The sequence below is a fragment of the Kogia breviceps genome, chromosome 18 (assembly GCF_026419965.1).
Source record: "Kogia breviceps isolate mKogBre1 chromosome 18, mKogBre1 haplotype 1, whole genome shotgun sequence".
Lineage (NCBI taxonomy): Eukaryota > Metazoa > Chordata > Mammalia > Artiodactyla > Physeteridae > Kogia > Kogia breviceps.
This window is the reverse complement of record NC_081327.1, coordinates 48,565,796-48,571,795: the sequence shown is the minus strand read 5'-3', so window position 1 is coordinate 48,571,795 and position 6,000 is coordinate 48,565,796. Positions and strand designations below refer to the sequence as shown.

At 44.0% G+C, this 6,000-nt stretch overlaps 1 non-coding gene across 1 annotated transcript; it reads left to right on the top strand.

Moving 5' to 3' along the window:
• Positions 1–271: 271 nt before the first annotated feature.
• Positions 272–375, top strand: LOC131745674 (U6 spliceosomal RNA). The gene has a single exon (XR_009332407.1). It is a non-coding gene; the product is annotated as a U6 spliceosomal RNA (small nuclear RNA).
• Positions 376–6,000: the final 5,625 nt, after the last annotated feature.

Below are 6,000 nucleotides of genomic sequence, written 5' to 3'. Positions count from 1 at the left end.
GGATTTGCTTACAAAGCTGGTAAGAGGCAGAGTGAGATTTGCATCCACACTCTTTTTCTTACACAATTATGTTTATTAAGGAATTTAGTGTGTTACAATCTTGGAACCTATGTTTCTGTTGAATTGAGTTAAAGTACCGGAAAAGTACTACGGGAACAAAAGAGAGAGAAGTGAGTACAGAGAGAGAGAGAGAGAGAAAGGAAAAAAGGGAAAAAGAGAAAGATCAAATGTTAGTGCCGTCAGAGGTGAGGCAGCATTGAAGGATGGCCAGGTGCTCACTTCGGCAGCACATATACTAAAATTGGAATGATACAGAGATTAGCATGGCCCCTGCGCAAGGATGACACGCAAATTCGTGAAGCGCTCCATATTTTTTATAAATGTATAAAATTGTGGATTTAATTGTTAAAAAAAAAAAAAGGATGGCCAGGATTTGGGTGAGCTGTCTGCGTGGCGCCAACACTCTGGGGGAAGGACGCTACAGTGGACGAGGCTGGCGGCGAGAGGACAGCATGGGGCACAATCGCAGCAGCGTCTCGTTCGGTGCTTCCTGTGCACGCCGATCTCGTCCGGCTCTATCGGCAGACTTTCTGGCGTATGTCCATCCGCGGCCCGTTCTTCAAGATTCTGGAGAGATCTCCCTTCTGATATTGGACTTTGATATTTCTCAATTCACAGCCACCTGCCACACACATCTTCTGCCACTTTGTCCCCTAGTGTTCAAGACTCAGGGGTCACGTGGAGAGCTGAGAGCAGACAGAAGTCGCGTGAATAGAGGGACAAACCTTCCCAGCCCAGGAGCACTTTGTATCTAATATCCCGTCTTTCCTGAGTGAGTGGTGGCGGGAAAGGGCATCCAGGGCCCAGCACTGACACCCCCAGCGGCCCTGGGAGAGACAAGCCCTCCTCGCAGGGCACATGTCAACGAGGTGACCAGACAGCTTCATTTCCTTTTTTGGAAAGAAACAGGATTTTTTTTTTGGCAAAATGCCCTGTTGTGTCAGACCCTTTTTTTTAAAAAAAACAGGGAACACCATGACTTTCCTATTTGCTTTCTTTGTGAAAGGACAAAGCTAAAGGCTTTGAATTTTTCCAGCTTCTTTGCAAAGTGAGCTTTTTAAGAATGGGAAATAAGGGGCTTCCCTGGTGGCGCAGTGGTTGAGAATCCGCCTGCCGATGCAGGTCCGGGAAGATCCCACGTGCCGCAGAGCGGCTGGGCCCATGAGACGTGGCCGCTGAGCCTGCGCGTCCGGAGCCTGTGCTCCGCAACGGGAGAGGCCACAACAGTGAGAGGCCCGCACACCACAAAAAAAAAAAAAAAAAAAAAAAAAGAATGGGAAATAAGAACTGATGTTCACAGAGGGACTCAGCACTTTTGATCCTTCATGTAACTAGTAGGAGGGACAGACGTTTGCTGGCGTCAAGCGGGTCACTGAGCCCCGGGCACAGTTGAGTGGTGTGAGGCAGGAAGAGGTTAGGAGGAGTCAGGGATGAGGGTTGAGCCCGTGAGAAACTCCCAGTGGTCGAGTCGGCACGCGTTCCATTATATTACGTTGTCTCTGTGCTGCTGTTTCTCCGTCACTTTAATTGTGTGTTGACAAGCGTGGTGGTGCATAGCAGGGACGGTGAGCAGAGACGTATTCAAACACCTGCCGTGAACTGAGAAGTTAATTTAATTGTGCCGAGCTTTTGCAAAAGAGCCTCTACACTGTCACCAGAATGATCTTTCTTCAACGATGCCCTGATCTTCTCCGTCTCCTGATTTTAACTCTGTAATAATTGCCTGCTCTCTACAGGACAGACACTGGTTTCCTTGGTGAGATGATTCGAAACCCTTCCTGATGTGATCCTTACCAGCAGCCTTCGCTTCATCTTCTGATTCTGGCTTTATACTTACGCTCTAGTTCCCCCAATACTTACAGCTCCGTAAATAGGCTTTGTTGTTTTGTCTCCATGCTTTTTTCCTCTGCTCGATCACCTGCTGAATTTCTATTCATTTTTCAGGACTCATTCACCTCTTTTGTGAACCCTTCAAGGTTAATTACCTCTTCCATCGAAAACATATGAACCAGAGGGATATGTTCATAAATACTCAGTTATGATAAATTATAGTCGATTTATTTAGTTGCCTGTCTCCCTGAACGCATCTCCAGGCAGGCATCTACTAATTATGACATCCACTAAACGAACAAAAATGTCAACCAACCTTTACTGAAGACCTACTAAGTGCCAAAAAAAGAGAGACCCAGGTATGATAGAAAGTATTGTGGGCCTCCAAAATATCCATGTCCTAACCCCCTGCAACCTGTGAATACCACCTTATATGGCAAAAGGAACTTTGCATATGTGAGTAAGTGAAGAATCTTCAAATTATAATCCAGGGAATCCTGGATTGTCTGGCTGGGTCTTAAATGCAATCACATATGTCCTTATAAAGAGGCAGCAGAGGGAGAGATACAAGGCAATATAAAGGCTGAAGCAAGTTGCTGCTGAAGGTTTTGAAGATGGAGAAGGAAGCCACAAGCCAAGGAATCAGTTCTAGAAGCTGGAAAAAGCAACAGAACAGATTCTACCTGAGAGCCTCCGGAGGGAGCATGGCCCTGCCGATACTTTGGTTTCAGCCCAGGAAGCGGCTTGTGGACTTCCAGCCTGCGGAAGCTCAAGAGAATAAATTGGTGTTGTTCCAAGCCACCGAATTTGTGATCATTTGTTACAGCAGCAATAGGAATCTAATCCATCAGATAAGATGTATTGTGGGAGAAAATTTACAGATGATAATTACAGGGGAAGAGCAAAACAGAACAGTGCTGCTCGAATTTTATTATGTACAAGAATCACCGGGAACAGTTATAATACAGATTCTGATTCACTAGGTCTGGGGAAGGGTCTGAAATTCTGCTTTTCTCACGGGCTCCTGAGTGAGGGCCATGTTACTTGTCCAGGCACCACACTTTGAGTAGAAATGGACTAGAGAGCCGTGGGGTGAACACAAACTAGACTGATCAGAATGAAGAGTTTTAGAGAGGTAGCTGTGGGCACAGAGCTCTGGGGACAAAAATCTGGTGGGCAGGAGCCTGTGCCGTGATGACCCTGAGTGGGTGTGTGACGCCGCCGTTTATCACGCAGTGGCCCCGTTGGTGGGGAGTCTGGAAGCTGCTCACTTTTATTGCCTCTATTACTTACAACAATGTCACAGACTAGACACTTTAATGCACTCATTGGGTGAATGAGTGCATGAAGGCCTACAGGATGAAAGGACTTTGGCCACACCTAGATGGGGTCAGAGGTGATATAGGTCCACAAGTATCTAACTCCCAAAAGAGTAGGGTTTTTCCCTACTTTCCTCCACCACCTCTCCTCAATAATGGGTAATATATATGTACAGTGGAGGTCCTCAAATCCCCCAATGAAATATATTCATGTTACAGGGACTAAAATGGTATTTGCCAGGACCCAGGCTGAGAAGGAACCAGAGCCTTTGCCAGGGCATCCTCTTAGGTAAAGCGACAGTCCAAATGCTGAGTGGGCAGAGTCTTGTGCAAAGCATGGGCCTCAGGGGTAGAGAAATGCAAGGCATCCTCTTCCATTTGGTGGGTAGAGGAGACAGTGGAGGTCTGAGCGTGGGCCAGCCCTTAAAGAGGGCTGTCTCCAGGGGTCAAATCCGAGAAGCCAAGGGCATTTGGCAAACTCAAGGGATGGGGACAGGGCTAAAATGGGAAAAGAAAGCGCAGATGCAGAGCTAGAATGGAAGGGCAATGGTGTCGGGAGCCAAACAGGGGCCACAGAGGGAGACCATGTCCTTTACCCCTCATCAGGTCTGTTGCTTGGGTGGGTCTCCTCACCTGTATATAGGAAGGGTTATAGCCATGCTGTAGGTGTGGTGATGATCGGAGCTAATCTACATGAATCTCCGTCATTCTCCAGCCATTATGAAAATGACTGATTTCTTCAAACAGCCAGGATGTCTGTGGCTGGTCTTGATGTGCTCTTGGTTTTATAGTCCCAGATGAAGAGAATGACCTGACATGTGACTTTTCCCACAGAGTTCCTCCAAGTTCTGAATGGCCAAGTTCTCTATTAACAAGGTTTTTTTTTTTTTTTTTTTCCTTTTTGCCGTGTCTTTGTATTGTTCTATGGCATAGAACATAAGGGAAATCCTTGAATTTTTCCTAAATTACTCCAGATCATCAGAGGTTCGGAGGAGAAGGGAGAGAGTACATTTGAGCAGAGAAATTTTAATTTTGTGGTGACATCATTGACTGCTGACTGATATTTATGTAATGCATGATACAAAAGGGCCTTCTCCTTCTCTCTAATTCCTCCTGCACCCACCCCCTCAATCTACTCTTTAGAGCCTTGTGCCAAAGGCTACTTTTTCTTGCCTGGGCAGCAGATTTTACACATTCTAGAGGGTGCTAGTGGAGGACAATAGTATTATTTGCATTAGGGAGACAGCACTTCGGATTCATTAAGAATGTAAGTTTTACAAATAGAAGTGGATGGAGCTCCGCTTTACCTGAAGAAGTTACTTAATCCTCTCTGGGCCTTTTTCTTCATCTGTAAAGTGGGAATGGAAATAGCATTAACCTACCTCATGGTCTGTTGAGGGTTGTGTAAGAAAATGCTAGAAGAGCATTTAGACCAGGTTCAGCAAACTTTTTTCTATAAAGCGTCAGAGAGTAAATGTTTGGGGGTTTTGTAGATTATAGGTCTCTGTGGCAATACTCAAGAGCCAAAGTGGCCACAGGCAATATGGAAATGAATGAATGGGTGTGACTGTGTTCTAATAAAACTTTATTGACAGAAACAGGTCTTGGGCCATAGTTTGTAATTCTCTGCTTTAGAACAATACAGATACACACTAATATATATAATATATATATATATGAATCACTTTGCTGTACACCTGAAACTAACACAACATTGTAAATCAACTAATTTCAATTTAAAAAAATAAATAAATAAAATAAAATTTTGATCACCCCCCCAAAAAAAAAAAAACAGTAGCAATAAGCCTTCAAAAGTGGTAATAGCAGTTATGCTTCTTTGCTATCATTGTTAGAAGCATCATTATATGGACCTAATCCTTATTCTTTCAGCTACCAGGTTCTCCAAAATTGGGGCTGGTCCCATTCCTTTTTATCCTCTTTGGAGTAGTTGTTTTTATAGAAGTGCTAGTAGGGAGAGGGGGGATTCTCTCCTCTGGGCTGTAAATCTGACAACAGAATCCTATAATCCAACTGTTTTGGATATTGCTTTTTTAATATGTTGGCCCCTTAATGATTTCATTTATATTGATCAATCTTAGAGTAACTGAGGATAATTTGAGAAATAAATAATAGACAGCATGGTTCATTTCTCTTAATAGCACAGCCAAGATTCAAGTGGAGAGCTGGAGAAGGGAAATTTTATACAGAACAATTCACTGTAGAGTGTGAATAGATCAAGATAATCTCATTGTTTACTTTTGTCTGTCCCTGAAGGCCTGAGTACTTATAGCCAAGAGAATTTATTTGATGAGATTAGTCCAAGAAACACAACTTTCTTGTCCTACCAGCAGAGCACAAGCGTTAATTTAACAGTGTCTCATGCCCTCTGAACATCGATGGCCTTCTGTGCCAAATGAAACAGTTCATCAGGGAGTGTATCTCCTGATACGTTATTAGCTGGAAGTCAAAATTAATAAATTTTGTCAGATTGCCTCCAGTAGAGATAGAAAAGGAGAGAATTTTTGGCAGTCAGTTTCCACTCTGTCATCTGCTTAGTGTTTTTTCTTAACGTTACTAGTAGGGATCTTCCGAACTTAACACTGCCTGGAATTCTCAGGGCACAAGATTGAATAGTATTGTATTTCCCCCTACTTCCATAATATCCTTTAAAATATCTGAAACTTTGCTGCCCAAACAGGAGCAAAGCAACCCTGGGGTCTATGACAGGAACCTCAAAAGGATGACCGGGGCAAGGCAAAGCTGTTGGTCATTAATGCATTTGGTGTTAGGC